Source organism: Chlorocebus sabaeus, chromosome 9 (genome assembly GCF_047675955.1).
Source record: "Chlorocebus sabaeus isolate Y175 chromosome 9, mChlSab1.0.hap1, whole genome shotgun sequence".
Lineage (NCBI taxonomy): Eukaryota > Metazoa > Chordata > Mammalia > Primates > Cercopithecidae > Chlorocebus > Chlorocebus sabaeus.
The window spans coordinates 98,525,481-98,552,155 of NC_132912.1; the positions used below are offsets into that span (position 1 = coordinate 98,525,481).

Consider the following 26,675-nt stretch of genomic DNA (forward strand, 5'->3'; position numbering starts at 1 on the left):
CTTTTTTTCCAAGGCCATTTTCACTTAACCTTAGCTATTAAGCCCAAGTGGAGGTGCTAAGGTGATTTGAAAATTGGAAATATCTTAATTTAAATTGCACAAACAAAAACTATCATGTATATTTGAGAAGGAAAATACAATGTAAATGAGGGCTTTTCAGGCACCATGTTAAGCACTTGGTATACATTATTTCATTTGACTTTGATAACAGCATTATGAGGTGAGAACTGCTGTTATTCTCAATTTAGATGTGAGGAAGTGTGGCTAGTTCGATACAACTAGGAGGGCCAGAGGTATATTCCAGACCTAAATACCAGACTCAAGCCTAATACTGCTGTTACCCAGAGAAATGAAGTTCACATATTATATTTTATGCCAATTATAGCTGATGTTGTTGGATGGAATTATATAATCTACTGAGGTATATTGCATACTTCTCATCTTTAACAGAACATACCAAACATAAAAACTTTTATTTGATAGGTTGAGGTGATGATATTGAACATCTGCCCTCCCATGTTCATTGCAGCACTATTCACAATAGCTAAGATTTGGAAGCAACCTAAGTGTCCATCGAACATTAATTTTTGTGGCCCTTTAAGTATGAATAAATATGTGGCCCTATAAATATGAATCTTATTTATATTTGTAGGCAGTGCCAAGCATATTATAGGCAACTATGATTCAAATCACTGCACACATGCATATTGAATGAGTACATGAATATGTACTGTATATTATATTCAAAAATGAATCAGTGAAGTTATAAAACAGCAATGACCTCAAGGTCTATTAAAGTTTTTAGAACTATTTGCCACTACACTAAATCTTTTACAAACTGTTTTGCTTTATGAGTCTATATGTCTGCTTTTTGTAATTTTTTCCCTTCTCCCTGTTGGTATAAATAGAATATCTATAGACATGAAATATGCCTGAAGTTCTTTGCAAATGGAAGACTGAAAGGAAGCTGCCCCAGGCAATTCAGATCGTTGCATCCAGTAGACGAACAAACTCATGTTTGATGCAGGTCATGACTGTATTCAAGGACTTTGATCCTAGTTGTGGGGTCCAGCCGTAGGGGCATCAGGGAAGTACATTCTTGGTCTGTGTCCAAATCATTGGTCAGGGAAGTCTGTCTTAGCACCATGGAGACATAGGAAACTGAATTCAGACCTTATGTGACAGGAGCGGACTAAAACCAGTGCATGCATACGATCCAGCAATTCCATGGTTAGATATACACCCAAAAGAAAGGAAATCTGTATATAGAAGAGCTATCTGCCCTCCCATGTTCATTGCAGCATTATTCACAATAGCTAAGATTTGGAAGCAACGTAAGTGTCCATCGACAGATGAATAGATAAAGAAAATGTGATACATATACACAATGGACTGCTATTCAGCCATAAACACAATAAAATCCTGTCATTTGCAATAACATGGATAGGACTGGGAGTCATTATGTTAAGTGAAATAAGTCAGGCACATAAAGACAAACTTCACTTGTTCCCACTTACTTGTGGGAGCTAAAAATTAAAATAATTGAACTGAGAGAGATAGTGGAAGGATGGTTACTAGAGGCTGGGAAGGGTAGTGGGGGCTGGGGTAGAGTGGGAAAGGGGATGGGTAGTGAGTACAAAAAATAATTAGAAAGAATGAATAAGAGCTAGTATTTGATAGCACAACAGGGTGCTATCAAACCTGTTGCATTGGTCTGCAATAGGGTGACTATAGAAAATAATAATTTAATTGAACATTTAAAAATAACTAAAAGAGTACAATTTAATTGTAACACAAAAGATAAATGCTTGAGGTGGTGGATACCTCATTTATCCTAATGTGATTGTTACGCATTGCATGCCTGTAACAAAATATCTCAAGTACCCCATAAATATAGATACCTACTGTGTACCTGTAAAAATTAAAAAAAAAAAAAAATCAGCATGGGGAGCCAGTCTCCTACTAATTTGGTCAACAGTTTAGGTGAGGTTGTAGTCTTAAGGGTGGAAACGAAAAGAGGGCCAGGACCTTGGTAGCCAGACCGAAGTTCACAATTGTGTTATATACTCTGGAATGGATTTAGCCAAGGAGGTTTGCCCAGATTCTCCCATAGGTGATGTTAAATTCATTCCAGGACACTTGACCCCAGGCATGGGAGTGATGGTGGGTTTTCAGGTGCTCTCCCACTAACGCAAAAATGCCCATAATATATTCCAGGAATTAGGTGAGACAGAGCCTCAGGAAACAAGCCCGTTATGCCTTCACCAAGGCAGGGCAGACCTGGATAAGGGTGAACAGAAAGGGACAAATTATTGATGAAGAGTTCTGTGAGTAGAAACTCCTTTCTCTTCTTTAGAACTTCTGCCTCCAATTTGTTAATGCCACTTCCAAAATACACTGCTCTGAGCTGAAGATAATACTGCAGATAGAGTGCCATGAAGGCATTGGTTTGCAGTGATCTGTAAAAGACTAATGTGCCAGGCTCTGTGCTAAGTGCTTGACTTTTACCAACTTGTTTACCCTTACAACAACACTTTTTAAATTGCCCTATTAAGATATATTAATTATACAGAGTATTCTATCATTCTAAGATGTTTCCTGTGATTCAGTATATATTTATTTACTTTTTGGTTGATTTATTGAGTGAAGAACTGAAAATCACTTTTCATTTCCTTTTTCGTATCACATCTGAAGTGAGATATTGACAAACTGGGTGGGTATGTCCAGAATGGGGAAGGATGCAGAGACTATGTCATATAAGGAACATGTGTCGAAGGAGGTAGTAAAAATGAATATAACTGGGGCTAGTAGTTCCAAGAAAAAAATGGAAACGTGCTCCTGGCTAATCAGAAGGTTTAGCTAAAATATTTTCAGAGCCTATCATGTGAACCTGGTAAAAACAACCCAGTATTGGGCAAAAGAGTTAGGGCCATTTGAGGAAATCCTGGGGCCTAGGCTAGGTGGTGATGAACAGGGAAGATGTGAAGGAAAAAGAAGAGAGAGAATTTTCCCCCTTGCCTTATTGACTTCATCCAGCATTAGTTCATCTCAGCAATACTTTCCCCTCACCCTCAACAGTTTTTCTATTCTTTTATCTATTTTTGAGTTGATTCTCTGAAAGTACTAAGGCTGCTTTTTCAGCTCCTGGTCATCTGGATCACTACTGGTTTCAGGATTCTTGGGGATAATGGGATGGAGGCATGGGAGGAGAATGTCTAGGTTAAAAAGATACTGAGCTGGAAGTAGAAGCCTTGGTTGAATTTTACACTCAGCCACATACAGGGTGGGCAAGTTGCTTTGCTCTTTAGCTTCAGCTTTTGCACACCTGTAAAATGGGAGTGGTGTGTGTGTTTGTGTGTGTGTGTGTGTAGTGTATGTACCCTTTGTGTCCTGGGGAGTTTCTTTGAGGATCAAAAAAGAGAGTGGACATAAATGAATTTTGTAAACTGTTTCTGAGAGCATCTAAATGTAGTTTTATGAGTATCATTGTTACCATTGTCGCTGTCCTATTTGCTGAATCTAGTTTAATTTGGAAGCTCTCTAATTCACAATGATTTGTATAGTGGAGTCATCACTCTGTAGGAGCTCTAAATGGAGACTTTGTCCATGATTTCCAAAAGGTCAGCCACCCCAGAGTCACATGAGACTAGAAAGCAAATCTGTTTTGTTAATTGGCTTCAAGTACTTTCAGCTTCAAATGGAGGTCTCTAAGGGTCCTTGGCTGGCACATCAACGGGGCATTTCAAAGGAAAGTGGCAAAATCTTGACTGAGCTTCAGAGCAAACACGCACTCTTTTCTTTGCTACTCCCTTTCTAAAAAGTAAAACAAATTCTACTGGTCTGGATTTGTGTGAGCATGTGTGTATCAGCTTGTTCTAATTCTCTTTTCCCAACCCCTTCTTTGCTTGTCCCATTTTCAAGATAGGATAACACCCAGGTTTTTATATTTCCTTCTATGTTAGGACTTTCTTAGGATTCCTAAAAATTTTGGCTAAGTAGCATTAGGCCTTCTCTATTTCATAGGTAGGCATTTAAAAAAAAAAAAAAAAAAAGTGTCCACTTCTTCAAAACAGTATCCAGTTCTTCCTGGCATTTTGATGTAGGAAAAATATTTGAATTTATTTTTAGGGCAAGTCACATGGCAGAAAGAATAACAAGTATTCATGGTTGCCTGGGGAACTCAGCTTCTAGATACTACTGATTATGGGAAAGAGAAACTAATTTTGAGATGAGGCAAATTTGGTGACCAAGAACTAGAATAGCTAGTGGCCTGGGAAGAGGTGGGGTGTGAAAGCAGGTAGAAAATCTATGCAAAAATATAGGTTCCTAGTCATTTTTTTCTTTTGTCTCTTTCTGATTACTATATCCTGCCTTCCTGCAGGAGGCATGTAGTAAGATGCTTTGTATACAGGTACTTTGCTTGTTCTTTTCTTTTTTTTTAATTGTAGAAAAGATCAGGGTAGCAATGTGACCATTTGCCAAATTACCCATAAGATAGGGTAGGCATTAAAAACCCAGGGACACTAAAGTCAGGAAATCCAGCTTCTTGTATTCCTGGATCTTTCTCAGAACAGCCTGTCACATATGACATCTAATGATGTAGCACCAGCTGCTCACAAATACAAGTTCATTAGAGTATATAGACATTATGGGGCCACTAAAAATGTCTTATGTGGCTTGCTGCCAGCATTTTCAGCAGTCTCTCACCAGCAGCCACTCTCTGTTTGCCCTAGCCAAGCTCAGTGACATGAGGACTCCTGTGAGCTCTGTTGTCTTGTGTAGAGAATGGGGATAACTGTAGAGTGTGAAGGCCTGGGGAGAAAAACTTGGGCAGTGTTTCCTAGTCACCCCAAGACCTTGTGAACCCAGGAAGTAGCAGTTCCAGAGACAAATTGCTATATGGCTTTCTGCATGCCCATTGCTTTTGTCTTGCTGTTGTCGCAGGAAACATCTAGTGTACATCCGGTGTACCCAGGGCCTTTTGGAAAACACCCATCAGCCTCAGTACTCTTTTCCCTCAGACTGGCAGACAATGAAGAAGGAGGAGAGAGAGCTACCCATTGGAGGAGGAAGTAAAGCTGGAGGCTGGGGTAGTGGCAAGATACGAGCATTCGGGTCTACAAGGCTCCAAGTCTCTCATTACTTCACTCCATCAGACCAGGACAATCATGGGGGTTTGGCAGGAGTGGTGTTGCAGGGAGTTTAGGCCTAAGGGAGTGTATGTGTGAGGCATAAAGTAACAAGGAATGGACTTTGTTACCTGAGGTGATGAAGGTGACAGACCCACATGGGTAAATCAGGAAACACAGGCAACACGTTCTAAGGCTGCATATCAGAGACTCACGGAGTGGAAATCCCTTTGATGAGGGCAGAGCAGCAGCCCAGATGACCAGATAGCCACTGTGGAAGTCATCCCCTCATCACTTTTTCATTCCCAAGACTCAGCTCTTCTCTGACTCTGTTACTTTGTTGGCATCTCCTGTTGCAGTGTCTGGGCAATTTCTCTTAGTTGTTACAACTTGCATTCAAGAGCATCGCTTGTTCAAGGCCCATTCTATTGATCTCTGAAAAAATGGGAGTTAGAACAGTGTTCAAGCATTCAGATAAACCTACCTTCCAATCATAGTTTTGCTTCTTACTAGCTGTCCCACCTTAGGCAGGTAAGTTAACTTATCTGAATGTCAGTTTTCCCGCTTGTAAAATGCAATTGGTATTAGTACTTAATTTAAAGCTTTTTTATGAGGATTAAATGAGATAATGCAAGTCCAGCCTATAGTTGACTTTGGCTTAAGCAGCAGTTGTTGGAACAATCTATTCTGGCCAAGATCATATGGTCTCAGGACACAAGGTTGGCCACAAAACCAACCCAGCAACTTACGAAGCAGAAACCACCTGTGGTAACTTTTCTCAGAAGGTGGCTATGTAAACTGGCCTCATTTGGTTGAAGGAAGTTAGGGGGTGGATAGGTGGAGGGAATAAAAGAGAAGAGAAGAGTTAAACTAGTGTCAATGTCTCCTAATAATTAAAAGCTTAGAATCCCTGAAGTCAGGCAGGCTTATGTTCAAATTCCAGCTCTGTGCTTACCATTTGTATGACCATGAATATTTTATCAAACGTTTGGACCCCAGTGTTCTCAAGTGCAAAATAGGCTAATGATATCTACGGTGTTGTGATAATTTGATGAACAATGAGTATAAAGTGCTTAGCACAGTGCCTGCTACCCAGTAAGCACATAACAAATGGGGAAGAGGATGATTGTGAGGATGGCAGACATTTTTATTGTCCTAGCATCCGGTGGTGCTGCTCTTGTTATATAAGGAGGCAAGAAGGAGACAAGAGTGGGTTCTTGGTAAAACTGGATGCAAGTGAAAGAGATGTGTTTATCTGAGGGCCTCGTTTCTGAGCCTTACTTCTACCTCCTGACCCCTTTTGTCCTCCCACCCTGCTACCCAGTGCTTCGGTGCTGCTTAAAGCACTTTGTTCCAAACTCCCTAGGGATGGTTTGCTCCTCCCCTTCCCATAATGACTCAAAACTTCTCTTCATTCTGTTCAGCTTTGCCACAGCCAGGTTTTGGTGAGAAGGACCACACAGCTCCCTTTGACCTTTAAGGCCACCAGAGGTATTTCTTTTTAACTCCACCAAATTGGAAATTAGTGGAGCAATAAGCAATAGAGGATGGAGGGCACTTTGAGCACAGAGACTTCCATATTGCAGGATCAGTAGGGAAGGGAGAAGGAATGCATATCCCCAGCTTCCATATTGCACCACCCTCCTTTGCCTGAGAAAGTGAACCCTGATTTTAGAATCTCAGACTAATGTTGTTCCTCAAGGAGGAAGGCAGCTCAGGACTGGTTCCCACCAAGCCAAGTCCTAGATTCTGGCTCCCTGTGCCCACTATCAGCAGGGAAAGCACCAAATCTAGTGAGAAAAAGTTTCAGCAAATGTTAAAATGACAGAAACCACCTTATCCAACCTAGACTTTTCTGCCATGGGAAAAAGATGAAACCTGGCAATCTGGGAAACTTAAAATTTTCAACACCATTTATAGATGTAAAAAGCCTCTAGTTACTTGAGTGTTGCACATTTAGATATTTGATTTTGTATGTTGATTACAAATGGAGTTGTGGCCTTGTGAACCATCATAATCATCATTATAATCATTAAATTTATGGTTCATATGGCAGTTTCTTATAGATTATTCAATTCACTTTAATCCTCTTAACCCTGTCAAGTAAGTATTACTATTAATCCTCATTTTACAGCTGAGGAAACAAGGTGGAAAAGGTGACTTACTCAAGATCCCAGAGCTAGTAACCTCGAGGTTTTGTTTTACTTTTTGGTTTTGTTTTCAATTTAGGTAAGGAGCTACCAACATTAGAATGATGCATAGAAAGGTGCTGGGCCGTGGTCTTTGCATCTTCCAATAAAGAATAATAAGATATATTAATTTCCAGGAAAAGAGCTGAGGGAGAAAAAAGGGGGAATATGATTTACTGATACAACTTTAAGGGAAATTTGATCAGCATAGTATTCCAAGCTTTATTTTCATCATTTTCAAACCAAAGTTTAATCTGTTAAAATAGACATGCTTCTTTTACTCTGTGTAAACATGAAGCTCCACATATTACAAGAGGGCTTGGAAGGATGGGCCTACTAATTGGTACAGAGCAACACAGTCTATTTTTTATTTAAAGATATAGATGTTTTAGGAAGGAGAGGGGATGTTAAAGATAGTATTTGGCTGTATGAAAATATAGAAGTATGAGACTGGCAGCTCTGTAGAGGGCTTTGGGTGAGAGAATACAAAGGAGAGAAAGTGAGAAAAACATTGTTGTATGAATATAAGATAAACCACCCCAGTTAAGTACAGGCTCTGGATGAAGTATTTCTATTACAAATTACAGAGCTGGGACAGAAGCAATGTAGACTGTTGATGGAGTATCTTGAGGGGAGTTTGCATACTGGATATGTAAATTATTATTGTTATATTCTTCCATCTTGGGGAAGTTGTTTAACCTATATCATTTGCATTTTTCTTATTTGCAAAATGAGACTAAAACAGTACAGTTCTTACCATATATAATCTTTGAGAGTATTAAATGAAAAAATTATGTGGAGTGCCTACTACAGTGCTTGTCATAAAGAAGGTTGCAGTGGATGTGGCAACACTTTCCTCCATCAACCTCCACCCCCAAATTCCTTTCAGTTATGAAAATTCTGAAACACTGTAACTTTACCTGTATATTTATTGAATATCTACTTTTCCAAAAGTAGAACATGTGAAGAATTCTTGATTTTTCCTTGGAGATACCTTTGCAAGTTAGAGGAAGATATTAGTGCCTGTCTTCCTTGGTTTAGTTTTAATTCAAAAGAAAGATATGATTGAGAAGGTAGGAGAAATGACTGACTAATTCATTTAGATATTAATAGTCCTAAAAGAGGGAACTGTAAGGAAACCAGATACATAGCCTCAATTTTTTTTTTTTTTTTTTGAGACGGAGTCTCGCTCTGTCGCCCAGGCTGGAGTGCAGTGGCCAGATCTCAGCTCATTGCAAACTCTGGCTCCCGGGTTTACGCCATTCTCCTGCCTCAGCCTTCCGAGTAGCTGGGACTACAGGCGCCCACCACCTTGCCCAGCTAGTTTTTTTTGTATTTTTTAGTAGAGACGGGGTTTCACCAGGTTAGCCAGGATGGTCTCGATTTCCTGACCTCGTGATCCACCTGTCTTGGCCTCCCAAAGTGCTGGGATTACAGGCTTGAGCCATCGCGCCTGGCCGCCTCAATTTTTTAATAAGGCAGATTTGAAAATAAATATGTGCATAAATAAAATTTTAAAACAAAACCAGAAAATGATAGATGAATTTTCATGATCAAATTTACTAAAAAGAATATGGCTTTAAAAGATGAGTCTAGGCCAGGCACAGTGGCTCACGCCTGTAATCCCAGCACTTTGGGAAGTTGAGGTGGGTGGATCATTTGAGGTCAGGAGTTCGAGACCAGCCTGGCCAACATGGTGAAACCCCATTTCTACTAAAAATACAAAATTAGCTGGGTATGGTGGTTGGCGCCTGTAATCCCAGCTACTTTGGAGGCTGAGGCAGGAGAATCGCTTGAACATGGGAGGTGGAGGGTGGAGGTTGCAGTGAGCTGAGATTTGTGCCACAGCACTGCAGCCTGGGCGACAAAGTGAGACTCTGTCAAAAAAAAAAAAAAAAAAAGAAGAAGAAGAAAAGCAAGTCTAAAAAAGAAATAACTAAATGAGAAATCTGATTATACAATAATAAATAATCATAATGGATGAGAAAAGTGAAAAGCAGTTAAAACACTTATTTGATCAGAGGAACTTTACGAGGAGGCCAGAAAGTAGGGTGAGTTTAATTTTCTTATATATTGTTTTCTCTATTTTCTAAAAATTTCTATGGTGACTATGGCTTTTATAAAATAAACAGCTTTCCTCCAAGGATTTGTACAATAGAGAAAGGGATGGCAAGTAATTGAGAAGAATGTTTAGAAGCTAGGATAATTCTTTAAAAAGTAGTATCGCTTGGACTAAATATCTGCTGGCGATGAGGCATGGAGGAAAAAATGCTAAAGATAACAAAAGTTATTTTGGTTACAGTTCAGTGCAAGAACATGAACAGGAAGAGGGATGCACAGTGATCATGGATAATGCAAAGGAATTGGAACCTCTGAACTTCTGTTTTGCTTCCATCTAGAAAAATGGAGTTCAATCAGTACAAAGTAAAACATACACAATTAAGAAGTCATTGAAATGGATGAGAATTTATTGAGAGCCCTTGACTTTTCTAAATGAGTTTAAAGAATTTTAGAGAGATATGCTCTTTAAATTATTGGAATTGGTAATCTAAATAGTAAAAGATGAAAGAGAATGTATCCAGGAAACTCCGTATGAGTTCATACTTGGCAAAGTCTTAAAATAAATATGGAAGATTTGTTAGCACCTAAAAAAGAAAGCTCCAGTCACTGGAAACTGGCTTGCATTTATTGAATCAACTTACATCAAATTACTCTAATTTGTGAAATATTTAGAAGGGCTCTAGGGTTAAGAAATTTTGGCAGTCTCTCAAATTCATAGAAACAGTGTACAGTTGACCCTTGCACAACACAGGTTTGAATTATATGGGTCCACTTTGAAACAATTGGAAAAACTCAAAGATGAACCATATAGCCTAGAAATATTGAAAAAATTTAGGTAAAAGGTATGCCATGAATGCACAAAATATATGTAGATATTAGTCTATTCTGTCATTACTACCACGAAATATACACAAATCTATTATAAAAAGTTAACATTTATCAAAGCTAACACAATTACAGACCATGCATGATACCACTTACAGTTGAGAGAAATTTAAACAAATATAAAGATGCAATATTAAGTCATAACTGCATAAAATTAACTGCAGTACATACTGTACTACTGTAATAATTTTGTAGCCATTTCCTCTAGCTATTACAGTGAGCTCAGGTGTTGTAAGTATCTGCCTAGAATGCCATAAATTGCATATTGCAGTAAAAATGATCTCTCATGGTTCTCAAGTATTTTGAGTATTTTTCATTGTGTTTAGTGCAACACTGTAAATTTTGAATAACACCATAGGACCCATGCAAAGTACCATGAGTGATATTGGAAGTGCTCTCAAGAAGCAGAGAAAAGTCATGACTGATGACATTACAAGAAAAAGTTGAATTGCTTGATATGAACTGTGGGTTGAGGTCTGCAGCTGTGGTTGCTCACCACTTCAGACAGATGATTCATCTTGTAGATGGGGGATCTTGCAAACTTACCATATTGATAAATACAGTACAGGACTATAATGTATTTTCTCTTCTTTACGATTTTCTTAATAACATTTTCTTTTATGTAACTTACTTTATTATAAGTATAATCTTTTATGCAGTATATAATACATGTAAAATAGAAAATATGTGTAAATTGACTGTGTATGTTATTGGTCAACAGACTGTTAGTTAAGTTTTTGAGGAGTCAAAAGTTACATGCAGATTTTCAACTCCATGGAGGTCAGTATCCCCAACTTCTATGTTGTTCAAGGGCTAACCGAAGTTTATTTCATCAAGAGTTTAAAAATGGCCCTTCTGCGCGGTCACGCCGAGCCAGCGCCTGGGCCTGGAACAGGGCCGTAGTCCCCCAGCTTCACCCACCACCTCTCTACCATGGACCCCCGCAAAGTGAACGAGCTTCAGGCCTTTGTGAAAATGTGTAAGCAGGATCTGAGCGTTCTGCACACTGAGGAAATGCGCTTCCTGAGAGAGTGGGTGGAGAGCATGGGGGGTAAAGTACCACCTGCTACTCAGAAAGCTAAATCAGAAGAAAATACCAAGGAAGAAAAACCTGATAGTAAGAAGGTGGAGGAAGACTTAAAGGCAGATGAACCATCAAGTGAGGAAAGTGATCTAGAAATTGATAAAGAAGGTGTGATTGAACCAGACACTGATTCTCCTCAAGAAATGGGAGATGAAAATGCAGAGATAATGGAGGAGATGATGGATCAGGCAAATGATAAAAAAGTGGCTGCTATTGAAGACCTAAATGATGGTGAACTCCAGAAAGCCATCGACTTATTCACAGATGCCATCAAGCTGAATCCTCACTTGGCCATTTTGTATGCCAAGAGGGCCAGTGTCTTCGTCAAATTACAGAAGCCAAATGCTGCTATCCGAGACTGTGACAGAGCCATTGAGATAAATCCTGATTCAGCTCAGCCTTACAAGTGGCGAGGGAAAGCACACAGACTTCTAGGCCACTGGGAAGAAGCAGCCCATGATCTTGCCCTTGCCTGTAAATTGGATTATGATGAAGATGCTAGCGCAATGCTGAAAGAAGTTCAACCTAGGGCACAGAAAATTGCAGAACATCGGAGAAAGTATGAGCGAAAACGTGAAGAGCGAGAGATCAAAGAAAGAATAGAACGAGTTAAGAAGGCTCAAGAAGAGCATGAGAGAGCCCAGAGGGAGGAAGAAGCCAGACGACAGTCAGGAGCTCAGTATGGCTCTTTTCCAGGTGGCTTTCCTGGTAGTTTTCCCGGTGGAATGCTTGGAATGGGAGGGGCCATGCCTGGAATGGCTGGAATGCCTGGACTCAATGAAATTCTTAGTGATCCAGAGGTTCTTGCAGCCATGCAGGATCCAGAAGTTATGGTGGCCTTCCAGGATGTGGCTCAGAACCCAGCAAATATGTCAAAATACCAGAGCAACCCAAAGGTTATGAATCTCATCAGTAAATTGTCAGCCAAATTTGGAGGTCAAGCGTAATGCCCTTCTGATAAATAAAGCCCTTGCTGAAGGAAAAGCAACCTAGATCACCTTATGGATGTCGCAATAATACAAACCAGTGTACCTCTGACCTTCTCATCAAGAGAGCTGGGGTGCTTTGAAGATAATCCCTACCCCTCTCCCCCAAATTCAGCTGAAGCATTTTACAGTGGTTTGCCATTAGGGTATTCATTCAGATAATGTTTTCCTACTAAGAATTACAAACTTTAAACACTTTTTAAATATTCAAAATATGTAAAACAAATTTAAAGGGTCTGTTAATTCTTATATTTTTCTTTACTAATCATTTTGGATTTTTTTTCTTTGAATTGGGCAGGGAAGATATGTATGGAAGATTATTGCTCTAATTTGAGTGAAATAAAAGTTATTAGTGCGAGGCAAACATAACTCATTTGAGGATAAAAAAAGAGTTTAAAAATGTTTTTTAGTTGTAGAAATTTTCACACAAATACAAGATGAAGAGAATAATATAATAAACCATTATATACCCATTACCCATCATCACAAACTATCAATAGTCAGATTTTTTTTTGTTTCATCTGTCACTTTCCTCCCAACCATACCTTTTTGTTGTTATTGGACTAGTCTAAGCAAATCTCAGACATTATATCATTTTACTTGTGAATACTTCAGTATGAAAAAAATGTATAGCAGAGTCTTTCATGATATGCTTAAAGATGAGTTGGAGAAATAGAGATTGGATAAGAATGAACTAAAAGGATTGGTACTAACATGAACCATGGCCAAATCATGTTGATAAATAGTTTGAAATCTTCCTTAAAGAAAGGTGGTAGGGAAATATACCACAAGATTCTGACCTTGTTGTTGTCTTACATGGCACGATTTATCAATGACATGGGACCGAAAATTTAGAAAGCATGCTTAGCAGATTTGCTAACAGTACATAGCTTTTAGTGAGACTGCAATGTATTACATAAAAGGGTCAAGTATCATCAGGCTGGAAAAATGAGCTGAAACCATAGGTTGACATTTAATTGATACACACAAGGTGAGATTCCTGACTTGAAGGTAGTTCATGTGAAGATCTGTAGGTTTTACCAGACCATAGCCCTCAGTATGAGTATCTAAAATGATGAGTCATATTTAAACAGTGTTAATTAATGTTTAGTTTCCAGATGAAGGGCTATAATAACTTCACTATATCTGCTGTATTCAGTTCACAGCAATGTATTTTGAGATGGACATTACAAACTGAAGGGCATCTAGTGGAGGGTAATTAAGGTGACATAAAATCTGAAAATCATGATATGTGAAGAATGGTAAATGGAGCTTGAGCTATTTAGCCTGAAGAATAGGGGACTTGAGGATGGGGTTTATATACTGGCAACCCTTGAGGACTTGAAAAACAAATTTTTAATGAAGTAAACAAATTCTAACTTGCTTTGTAGCTTTGAGCTGGGATCAGAGAGTGGAAGTTAGAATGAAACAGAACTTGGGTTGAGATAGATTGCTAACAGTTAGACATGTCTGGCAATGGCTTGGACTATGTGGATTTGCACTTCTGTCCCAACAGCGGAGAATTTTACTGCAGAGGGTAAATACCCATCTTCTACACAGGATTGCCACTTGGAAGGAGTTGGACTAAGTCAGAGGTTCACAAGGGGAGAACCTTGGCTGTACGTTAGAATCACCTGGCAGGAGGTGGGGGTGTTAAAAGTGAACAGTGCCTGGTCCCCATGCCAGAGATTCTGATGCAATTGCCCCAGGCAGGACTACAGAAAGTCCCCAGGGAACTCCAGAGTGCATGAACTCTAAGGATCCTTTCAACTTTGAGATTTTTTTTGGTCCGAAAAAAAGAAATTGTGTTCATGGGGGCTATTTTAGAAGCCAGCATGGTGGAAAACCTGAAGATGACAGTGAAGTCAGGTACAAAACTGAGCTCAGGGGAGTAAAGAGAATTGCTTAAGAGAGACTAAAAGTGCCAGAGCTTACCAGGAGACAGCGCAGCTTAGAGGAGAGGGTGCCTTGCATAGTTTTTTTTTTTTTTTTTTTTTAAATTTAATTTTATTTATTTATTTTTTATTATTATACTTTAAGTTCTAGGGTACATGTGCATAACATGCAGGTTTGTTACATATGTATACTTGTGCCATGTTGCTGTGCTGCACCCATCAACTCATCAGCACCCATCAACTCGTCATTTACATCAGGTATAACTCCCAATGCAATCCCTCCCCCCTCCCCCCTCCCCATGATAGGCCCCGGTGTGTGATGTTCCCCTTCCCGAGTCCAAGTGATCTCATTGTTCAGTTCCCACCTATGAGTGAGAACATGCGGTGCTTGGTTTTCTGTTCTTGCAATAGTTTGCTAAGAATGATGGTTTCCAGCTGCATCCATGTCCCTACAAAGGACACAAACTCATCCTTTTTTATGGCTGCATAGTATTCCATGATGTATATGTGCCACATTTTCTTAATCCAGTCTGTCACTGATGGACATTTGGGTTGATTCCAAGTCTTTGCTATTGTGAATAGTGCCGCAATAAACATACATGTGCATGTGTCTTTATAGCAGCATGATTTAGAATCCTTTGGGTATATACCCAGTAATGGGATGGCTGGGTCATATGGTACATCTAGTTCTAGATCCTTGAGGAATTGCCATACTATTTTCCATAATGGTTGAACTAGTTTACAATCCCACCAACAGTGTAAAAGTGTTCCTATTTCTCCACATCCTCTCCAGCACCTGTTGTTTCCTGACTTTTTAATGATCGCCATTCTAACTGGTGTGAGATGGTAGCTCATTGTGGTTTTGATTTGCATTTCTCTGATGGTCAGTAAAAAAACATCAAAAAAAGTGTGACTGAGTGGGAATGGTATGAGAAGAAAGCACAGCTGAAGAAGATGGGAGTGTCCATCTGACAACCCACCCTGGTTTGCCTGGGACTGAGAGGTTTTTGGGATGCAGCACTTTCAGTGTTAAAACCAGGACAATCCCAGGGAAACTGGGATGGTTGGTCACCCGAGTGCCCCATAGGCCCCTGTCAAAAGACAAAATTACAACAAATTTAGTTTAAACATCTCAATAGGCTTTATCGCGATTTTAGAATTGGGCAACACTTCATTCCATAACATAGAGTAAGTGTTCCAATGAGTTGACCAGATGCAGCAGGCTTTCTAGACAGAGAAAGGGCTGAAGAAAGCAGAAACAAAGAACAAAAAGTAGATTGGTTATTTCAAAGTTACTTTCATTGTGGGGATAGGGAGATAGAAAGATGGAAAGATAACTGATTGGTTAACATCAGGTTACTCTGTTGTAAGAATTAAAACAGAGGGAACTTCATGATTGCCAATTGAAGACTGAAACTGGCCTGTTGAGAAATTAGGCTGTTGCCTCTCTCTCCTGATTTCACAGAAGGCCAGATAACAAACTCAAGGTTTGGAGAAGCAGAATCTTAGATAAGTGACTCTATTTTGGTTTTTAGTCTGGTCTGTTGGGGCCTAGTGCAGGAGTTTAGTCCAAAAGAGTGGCCTCCTATAATTTTTGTTTAACACCCAGCAATGAAGGCAACACGGGAAACCATTTGTTATCCTAGTTACTCTTCCTGCAGAGTAAAGATGTGCTCTGCATTCATCTGAATTCATGGCTTTGGTGTGCGTAACTGCAAAGGCTGAAATGTTGCGTTCACTCTGGCTATGTATTCCAATCATAGTACCATGCTTGTGTGCCCAGCATCTTGCCAGGGTACTGGTCTTGGGCTTACTATGCTTTCTTTGGGGTGCCTTGGGATTCCTTACATCATTGCTTCCTCCCAACACCAGCTGAAACCTCCTAAAATGATTTTGAAGCTTGTTTCTTTGAATAGCTTCTTAGCAATTTCCTCACTGCTATTTCAGTTCCCCTCCCACCATTGTGTTAAACAGTCCCAAAAGCAATTTCATTAAACTGGCTGACTTCAAGGATGGTGAACTAGAACTGCTTCTAAAAAGCAGGCTAATAGTGACCGAGGGAATTGCCTAATAAGGAATAGACTGGAGGCCTGCTGCCCCTACATAATCTCTTTCTTATAAAAAGAGAAGTATGGATGAGATATGTTGAGTTGTTTATAAAAAAATAATGCAGGGAATATCCCCCTAAAATTATGGGAAAAAGGCCCCTGGTTGGGCTTTAAGTATAGAGAATAACTTGGGTAGTCTTCACCCCCTGTATCCCTAAAAGGCCTCACACTTGCTCTTCACTCTCTTTCTCCCCCTCTCATCCGCCATTAATTAGGGGGTTACTTATGTGTGTTATGAATTAAAGCAGTGGTTCTCAAAGTGTAGTCCCTGGACCTGCAGCAGAGCATCACCTAGCAACTTGTTAGAAATGCAGATGCCCTGACCTCACCTCAGACTTAATGAATCAGAAACTCTGAGGATGGGGTCAAACAGTTGTAATAAGCCTTCCAGGTGATTCTGATGCAGGTTGTTGGTTAAGAATTGGATTAGAGAAACCATGTGTTTAGAAGGTTCTTTAAAGGAGAAGTTGTCCAGGGCCTCCCCTCTGACATGGGGCTGAACAGGAAAGCAGCAAGCAGAAGAAACTTCAGAACTAACCACTGAGCTGTGGTGGGTGGTGGTTTGACATTTACGTGACAAGACAGTTAATGTGACAGGAGAGAAAAATGAACAGAGAATTGTGAAATCAAATAGGATCAGAATGATGTCACAGTGGTCAATCCAATTAATTCATATCATTACAAAATCAGAAAGTCACTAATGACTGTAATTTCTAATATATATCTGCATAAAAGGGCATTGTATGATATGAATTGGATTTTTAAGTATACTGTATTTTGTTTCATTTTGGAGATACAGCTTTTAGTAAAAACATGTCTAGTAGGTTCTGGTCAATCCTTAATCGAAGCTCTATGTTGACAGGAAAATAGAAACTCATTGAATTTTTAAAAGATGATTTGGTTACTACAGTTTTATTATTATTATTTTTTAGAGTTCTGTGGCAAAGAATCACAGAGGCCAAAAATGTGAAAAAAAGTCATATGGTTTAATGATCTTTGTAATCATAACCCTATCAACCATAGCAAAAACAATAATCATAAGTACTGTTGCCATTTATCAAGTGCCTACTCTGTGCAGACACTGCTAAGTGGTCAGCACGAGGGATGAAGTCATAGATAAGCAGCAGACATGGTCCTTGCCCCCCTACCCAGTGATTCCCAACCCTGGCTGCACATGGCACCAGGGAGCCATTAAAAAATGTCCGTGCCCAGGCCCCCCAACCCCCAAGGGATTCTGATTTAAGTACTTTGAGATGGGACCCCAGAGTTGGCATTTTTACAAAGGTCTCCAGTGAACCTAATGTATACATCCGGAATTGAGGACTGCTCTGGTGAAAGACTTACACATGTAGACAATTCATTATAATAGCCTTAAGTGCTATGAAGAAAAAGCTCAGAATGCTGTGAAGGGCACCAGTTAGTGTGGGGTTCAGGGTAGGATTTTTTGAGGCATCCTTGAGGAAGTGACTTTCTGCTGGGATCTAGAAGGGTAAATAGAAAATAGCTAAGCAAAGAGGATGGGAAGAAAATGTTCCAGGCAGAGTACATAAATTGTGCTAGGGCTCTGGGCGGGGACAGCGTAGTGAAGTGAGGGCTGAAAGGGGGCAAACAGTGAAGGAAATATGGTGATTAGAGAAGCTGGAGACCCAGGGAGGGGCCAGAACATACACAACATATGGGCTAGATAAAGGATTGTGTTCTTTCTTATAAAAGTAATGGGAAGCTATGAAGTATTCTAAGTAACTAGTGGATGATGTGATCATATAGACCCTTTGAAAAGATTACTCTGGCTGTAGCTGGAAAGCAGATTGGTGATAGGTAAGAGTGGATGCAGGGGGACCAGTTAGGAGTCTTCTGTGGGAGGGCATGATGATGGGACTAAGAAGACACTAGAGTGATGGAGAGGGTTACATGGCATCAGAATCTTTGGGAGGTTCCAAGACTTGGTACAAAGTCTCAGGGACATTTGCTGAATTAGTGAGTTGCTTGGATATAAAGGGTGAGGGTGGGGAAGGAGTACAGGATGATGCCACTGTTCTTGGTGTCAGTAACTGGATGAGTGGTGATGTTCACTGAACTATGTGAATGTTGAGTTATGGAAAGCCGGAGGAGAAACAGTTTTGCAGAGGAAAGGAGAGCATGAATTCTGTTTGGGCACAATAGGTTTAAGGTGCCTGTGAGATATCCAAGCTAAAAGGTGAAGGAGGCAGCTGAAAGTTCAATAATACATATATCTGAACCAAATATAGAGTATTTCCTACCTATGGACAGTAACTAAGACCATGGAGTCCGGTGAGGTCACTCTAATCATTTTTTTCATGCAGAGCTCACTATATCTTCACATCAACTTACCTAAATAAGTTACATCTTTACAATTTTATCTAGAACATGAAAATTTAGACAGGTTAAATAACTTGCCTAGGTCATGCAGCTAGTAAGAGGCAGGGTTGAGATCCCATTTCGCAGGAGATGCATTGGTACCTAGTCATACTGCATTTCCTTAATCAGAATGACTGATTCTCAGATACAATGGAGAATTAACCATGTTTGCTAAGGAACGGCCAGTGACCAGCTGAGTGTATATTTTCTTCCATTATAAACATGGCATTTGAGTCTACTATTCTTGGAAAGTCAGTGAAAAAATATCCCATGGAGTTTATGATTAAGCTCTGAGATCCAGATTTTGGGTTTACTGCCCAAACATCTGTCCCCTTGCTTCCTAGAAAACATGCAAACTGAAGTTGAGGTTGCCTGGAAGGCTTACTAAAAATAGTGAGAATCATGGAATTGAGAAGTTAAAACACATTTGAAGTAGTCAAATATATACCTCCACTTTTTTGATGGAAAACATTGTGCACTAAAAGTCTAAATCCATTTCAGCCATTCAACTGACATATGTAACACTGCTACAGGCCAGACCCTTTGCTGGACTCTGGAGAGGCACACCTTGTTCTTAAGGGGCTCTGTCTCATAGTGGAGACTGACACAAGTTAAAGGCTATTATAGCATTGTGAGAAGGGTGCTGTGAGAGGATTGCCAAGGAGGGTATGTCATCCATCATTAGAGAAGGGGAAAGCCTTTCTCAGAAAGACTTCCTGGAAGTGATAACACATAAACTAACTATTTAAGCCTCAATTTCCTCATAAGGTAGAGTGAGTTAGATAAATAAGAGAGGAAAGAATACTGTTTCAGGTACAAGAAAGAAACAGGAACATTTTACCATAAGGCAGGAGGATAGGAAAAAAAGACCCCATTTAGAGACCAACACCTTAAACTATACATGGGTTGTGTGGTTAGATGGTTAGCATGGTCTTAAAATTGTTGCTGAAGAGTTTGGCTTTTGAGGGACATAGAGGCATAATTGAAGAACTTCATACTGGTTAGGGCCACATACTGAGGTCTGCATTTTTAGGATGACTATGTTAGCTTTTAAGTAGATGATGGGTTGGAAGGGGAAGCACCTAGAGGTGGGGAGGCCTTTACAGAAGTTATTGTAGGAGTCCAGGGAAGAAATACAGAGAGAAATGGGCTGGGCATGGTGGCTTACACTGGTAATCCCAATTACTTGGGAGGCTATGGAAGGAGGGTCACTTGAGGCCAGGAGTTTGAGACCAGCCTGGGTAGCATATTGAGACCCTGTCTCTACAAAAAAATTAGCCAGGTGCGATGGTGCATACCCATAGTCCCTAGCTACTCAGGAGGCTGAGATAGGAGAATCACTTGAGTCCAGGAGTTCAAGGCTGTAGTGAGCTATAATTATGCCACTGCACTCCAGCCTGGGTGACAGAGCAAGACTCTATCTGAAAAAAACCCAAAAACAAAGTAAGGAGATAAACAAATAGATTTGAGAGATATTTAGTGGGTGGAATCAACAAAACTTGAAGATTGGAGGGAGAAGAGGGAATATAGGGGGACTTAGAGGGAAAGTGGTGATCTTTATGGAGCTGATTATGTAAAAAGATTAATTTAGAGTGGGTAAAAAGTTAAATTTTAGACATGGTGAGTTTGGCTGTAAAACATCCAAGCAGATATGTCCAGTAGATGACTAGCATTATAAATCTTGAGCTCAAGAGAAAGGTCTAGGCTGGAAATACAGATCAGGGAATCATGGCCATAAAGACTGGGGACTTGTCGTCATAGAGGTTAGGAAGTTATCCTCATAGAGATTAGGGCATTGTGTTAGTCTGTTTGCATTCTATAAAGGAATGCCTGAGACTGGGTAATTTATAAAGAAAAGAGGTTTATTTGGATCATGGTCCTGCAGGTATAGCCTGTAACATGGTGCTTGCACACAAGCAGCATAGTGCCAACATCTGCTTCTGGTGAGGGCCTCAGGAAGCTTACAATCATGGCAGAAGGCAATGGGCATATCACATGGTGAGAGAGGGAGCAAGAGAGAAAGGAGGAGGTGCCAGACTGTTTTAAACAACCAGCTCTTGTGTGAACTAACAGAATAAGAACTCGCTCATTACTATGGAGAGGACACCATGCTATTCATGAGGGATCCACCCCTGTGATGCAAAAACTTGCCACTAGCCCCACCTTCAACATTGAAGGTCACATTTTAACATGATATTTGGAGGAAAACATCCAGACTATATCAAGCATCATCCCCATAGAAAGTAGGATGTCATTCCTATAGAGGGTGGGGAGTTGACCTCATAGAGATTAAGGACTTGCCATCCCCATAGTGAGTAGGAAGTCATCACCATTCAGTTGGCATATGTATATAAAATGAGATGAACCAATATCCCAAGATGGAACACTGTGGATCATTCATATTTAAAGGGTATGGTGTAAAAGAGAAGCTGGCAAAGTAGGGGAAGTAGGATGGTTACTGGAAGAACCTGGTGTCATGGGAGCCAGGAAAGGAGAGTGCTTATGTACTGAGATGTCAAATGTCAAATTGCACATGAAATGTAGATACTGAGATGTGTCCACTGGATTTGGCACTATGAGGTTGTTGGTGATATTTGTGTGAACAGCTTTAGTGGAATGGGGGCAGGAACCAGATGCAGTGGGTTGAGCAAGTGGGTTGTAGGGAGGTGGAATTTAGAAAGGCACTTATTGCCAGGAGAATTAAAAAGAAAAACCAAGTTAGAGCAAGTCAGGTAATAAGAACTGGTGTGGCATGGATCAGCTCTCTGGGAATGCCGGGGGGAGAGAACTGAAGGGGAGAGAAGTGGAATAAACACTATAAAAAGCTCTGAGAAGAGAGGATGTGGCTTCACCCCACCCAATCCTGAGAGAATGGGTGGAGCGTGGGCCTAATATTGTCTTGGTTATCCAAATATTGTCTTTACTAGCTATCCTTTCCCTAAAGATGGGACAAGCCATTCCCAGAGGTCAGTTCTAGGCAACAAGACCTTCCCAGAAGGTGGGGTAAAATTTTCCTTTTTAACTCATGTGTTCCCAAGAGTCTTTGGGTTTTTAGGAATTTCTATAAAGAATTTCAAATATTTTACAAGTAATTTCCAAGTACCATAATATATTCTTCCCTCAGTTTGGTATCCCAAGCTTTTGTTAAGGTGGAGACACATTTTCCTCCACTCAGAACATTATTGTAACTCTGAAGGAGAAAAGGTATGTGGAGTTACTGTTGTCTGCATTGACCTTCCTTCTGTGGCTGCACCACTCCTACTTCTGTGAATCTGAGCAAATAAGAAAACAGACCACCTGTGTGTGAGCAAGAAGCACACATATTTTGCTGAATATGTGGTTTCAGTGGTCTTCACATTGCTTCTGTGTTCTATAGGTAGCCCAGGTTTTATACAGACAGACAATCTATTTCGCCTGATGGAATGAAAAGAATGAGAATCATGTGAAACCAAACATATAAGAGATGGATGTCTAAGGCATAATACCCATTTAGGGATTACCAATGATCAGCTCATTTTTTTAACTTTTAAGTTCAGGGGTACATGTGCAGGTCTGTTATATATGTAAACTTGTGTCATGGGAGTTTATTGTACAGATTATTTCATCACCTGGGTATTAAGCCTAGTTTCCATTAGTTATTTTTCCTTAGCCTCTCTCTCCTCCCACCTTCCACTCTCCTGGGTGTGTTATGCCACTTTATATGTCCATGTATTCTCATCATTTGGCTCTCACTTATAAGTGACAATATGTGGCATTTGATTTTCTGTTCCTGCATTAATTTGTGAAGGATAATGGCCTCCAGCTCCATCCCTGTTCCTGCAAAGGACATGATCTGATTCTTTTTTATGGCTGTGTAGTATTCCATGGTGTATATGTACCATGTTTTCTTTATTTGGTCTACGATTGATGGGCATTTAGGTTGATTCCATGTCTCTGCTATTGTGAATAGTGGTGCAGTAAACACGTGTGTGCATGTGTCTTTATGATAGAATGATTTATATTCCTTTGGGTATATATCCAGTAATGAGATTTCTGGGTCAAATGTTATTTCTCTTTACAGGTCTTTAAGGAATCACTGCACCGTCTTCCAAAATGGTTAAACTAATTTACACTACACTAATGTTGTATAAGCATTCTTTTTTCTCCACAACCTTGCTAGCATCTGTTATTTTTTTACTTTTTAATGATAGCCATTCTGACTGGTGTGAGATGGTGTCTTATTGTGGTTTTGATTTGCATTTCTCTAATGATCAGTAATATTGAGCTTTTTTAATATGATTGTTGGCCACATGCATGTTTTATTCTGAAGAGTGTCTGTTCATGTCCTTTGCCCACTTTTTAATGGGGTTGTTTGTTTTTTTTCTTGTAAATTTGTTTAAATTTATTATGGATGCCAGATATTAGATCTTTGTTGGATGCATAAGTTGCAAAAATTTTCTCCCATTCTGTAGGTTATCTGCTTACTCTGTTGATAGTTTATTTTGCTGTGTATCGGGGGAACTAGCTCCCAATATTTCAACGTAGGTTCTTTCTATGTTCCCTAAGTGTCAGCTGGTCTGAGAAATAAAGAGAAAGAATACAAAGAGAGAAATTTTACAGCTGGGCCTCTGGGGGTGTCATCACATATTGGTAGGACCTTGATGGTGACCCCGAGCTGCAAAACCAGCAAGTTTTCCATAGGGATTTTGAAAGGGGAGGGGGTGTATGAACAGGGAGTAAGTCACAAAGATCACATGCTTCAGAGGGCAATAAAGGTCACAAGGCAAGGCAAAATTAGAATTACTGATGAGGGCCTATGTCCCGTTGTGCACCCATTGTCTTGATAAACATCTTAACGGGAAACAGGGTTCAAGAGCAGACAACTGGTTTGACTAGAATTTATCAGGCTGGAATTTCCCAATCCTAGTAAGCCTGAGGGTACTGCAGGAGACCAGGGCTTATTTCAGTCCTTATCTCAACTGCATAAGACAGACACTCCCAGAGTGGCCGTCTACAGACCTACCCCCAGGAATGCATTCCTTCCCCAGAGTTACTCCTTGCTGGGAAAAGAATTCAGCGATGTTTCTCCTACTCACACATCCATCTATAGGCTTTCTGCAAGAAGAAAAATATGGCTCTATTCTGCCCGACCCTTCAGGCAGTCAGACTTTATGGTTATCTTTCCTCATTCCCTGAAAATCGCTGTTATTCTGTTCTTTTTCAGGGTGCACTGATTTCATATTGTTTAAACACACATGTTTTATAAACAATTTGTACAGTTAATGCAATCATCACAGGGTCATGAGATGACATACATCCTCAGCTTATGAAGATGATGGGATTAAGAGATTAAAGTAAAGACAGGCATAAGAAATTATAAGAGTATTGATTGGGGAAGTGATAAATGTCCATGAAATCTTCACAGTTTATGTTCTTCTGCCTCGGCTCCAGCTGGTCCCTCTGTTCAGGGTCCCTGACTTCCCACAACAGCTGTGCAAAAGCTTTTTAGTTCCATTAGATCCCATTTATCAATTTTTGCTTTTGTTGCTATTGTTTTTGGTGTCTTCCTCATGAAATCTTTGCCCATTCCTATGTCTGGAATGGTATTGTCTAGGTTGTCTTCCAGGGTTTTTATAGTTTTGGGTTTTACATTTAGGTCTTTAATCCATCCTGACTTAACTTTTATATATGATATAAGGAAGGAGTCCAGCTTCAGTCTTATGCATATGTCTAGCTGGTTATCCCAGCACCATTTATTGAATAGGGAATCCTTTCCCCATTGTTTGTTTTTGTCAGGTTTATCCAATATCAGGTGGCTGTAGATGTGTGGCCTTATTTCTGGGTCCTCTATTCTTTTTTTAAATTTATTTTTTATTTTTATTTATTTATTTTTGAGACAGAGATTTGCTTTTGTTGCCCAGGCTGGAGTGCAATGGCGTGATCTCCACTCGCTGCAACCTCTGCCTCTGGGTTCTCTATTCTGTTCCATTGGACTCTGTGTCTGATTTTGTACCAGTACCATGCTGTTTTGGTTACTGTAGCCCTGTAGTATAGTTTGAGGTCAAATAGCGTGAGGCCTCTAGCTTTGTTCTTTTTGCTTAGCATTGCCTTGGTTATTTGGGCTTTTTCTTGGTTCCATATGAATTTTAAAATAGTTTGTTCTAGTTCTGTGAAGACTCTCAATGTAGTTTAATAAGAATAGCATTGAATCTATAAATTGCTTTGGGCAGTATGGCTGTTTTTATGATATGGATTCTTCCTATTGATGAGCATGGAATATTTTTCCATTTGTTTGTGTCATCTCTGACTTTTTAGATTTATTCTGATCCAAACATGAGTGACCGTGGCCTGTCAGCCCTCGGGAGGTCCTGAGAACATGTGCCCAAGGTGATCAGGGTACAGCTTGGTTTTATATATTTTAGAGAGGCATGAGGCATCAATCAAATACATTTAAGAAATACATTGGTTTGGTTCAGAAAGGTAGGAGAACTAAAAGTGAGGGCTACCAGGCTATAGGTAAATTTAAACATTTTCTGGTTGACAATTGGTTGAGTTTGTCAAAAGACCTGAGATCTATAAAAAGGAATGTTCAGGTTAAATATAAAGGATTGTGGGGACCAAGTTTTATTGTGCAAAGGAAGCTGTCAGATAGCAGACCTCAGAGAGAGAGAGAGAACAGGTTGTAAAAATGTTTCTTTTTTTTTTTAGGGTAATTAGCATAGCCATGAATTTATTTATTTATTTTTTGTTTTGAATGATTTATTTCCCACCTTCTTTTTTTAAAATTATACTTTAAGTTCTAGGGTACATGTGCACAAAGTGTAGGTTTGATACATAGGTATCATGTGCCATGTTGGTTTGCTGCACCCATCAACTCATCATTTACATTAGGTATTTCTCCTAATGCTATCCCTCCCCAAGTCCCCCACCCACTGACAGGCCCTGGTGTGTGATGTTCCCCGCCCTGTGTCCACATGATCTCATTGTTCAATTCCTACCTATGAGTGAGAACATGTGATGTTTGGTTTTCTGTCCTTGTGATAGTTGACTGAGAATGATGGTTTCCAGCTTCATCCATGTCCCTGCAAAGGACATGAACTCATCCTTTTTTATGGCTGCATAGTATTCCATGGTGTATATGTGCCACGTTTTCTTAATACATCATTGATGGGCATTTGAGTTGGTTCCAAGTCTTTGCTATTGTGAATAGTGCCACAGTGAACATACATATGCATGTTTCTTTATAGTAGCATGCTTTATAATCCTTTGGGTACATACCCAGTAGTGGGATTGCTGGGTCAAATGGAATTTCTAGTTCTATATCCTTGAGGAATTACCACACTGTCTTCCACAATGGTTGAACTAGTTTACACTCCCACCAACAGTGTAAAAGCCTTCCTGTTTCTTTACAGCCTCGTCAGCATCTGTTCTTTCCTGACTTTTTAATAATTGCCATTCTAACTGGTGTGAGATGGTATCTCATTGTGGTTTTGATTTGCATTCTCTGATGGCCAGTGATGATGAGCATTTTATCATGTGTCTGTTGGCTGCATAGATATCTTCTTTTGAGAAGTGTCTGTTCATACCCTTTGCCCACTTTTTGATGGGGTTGTTTGTTTTTTTTCTTGTAAATTTGTTTACGTTTTTTGTAGATTCCGCATATTAGCTGTTTGTCAGATGGGTGGATCACAAAAATTTTCTCCCACTCTGTAGGTTGCCTGTTTACTCTAATGGTAGCTTCTTTTGCCATGCAAAAGCTCTTTAGTTTAATTACATCCCTTTTGTCCATTTTGGCTTTTGTTGCCATTGCTTTTGGTGTTTTAGTCATGAAGTCCTTACCCGTACCTATGTCCTGAATGGCATTGCCTAGGTTTTCTTCTAGGGTTTTTATGGTTTTAGGTCTAACATTTAATTCTTTAATCCATCTTGAATTAATTTTTGTATAAGGTGTAAGGAAGGGATCCAGTTTCAGCTTTCTAC

General features: G+C 39.8%; 1 protein-coding gene, 1 long non-coding RNA gene and 1 pseudogene across 6 annotated transcripts in view; 2 read left to right on the forward strand and 1 right to left on the reverse strand.

The window, feature by feature from the left end:
- The window catches only part of ENTPD1 (ectonucleoside triphosphate diphosphohydrolase 1), a 173,636-nt gene that overhangs the window by 87,189 nt on the left and 59,772 nt on the right, over positions 1-26,675 (forward strand). The gene's annotated exons all lie outside the window — the stretch shown is intronic.
- Positions 1-26,675, reverse strand: part of LOC119627954 (uncharacterized) — a 170,901-nt gene that overhangs the window by 50,986 nt on the left and 93,240 nt on the right. For all 3 annotated transcript variants that reach the window (XR_005244187.2, XR_012094024.1, XR_012094025.1), the window contains exon 2: positions 5,261-5,564. This is a non-coding gene — a long non-coding RNA (uncharacterized lncRNA). The remainder of the gene's footprint in view (positions 1-5,260; positions 5,565-26,675) is intronic.
- Positions 11,121-12,703, forward strand: LOC103216313 (hsc70-interacting protein pseudogene; annotated as a pseudogene).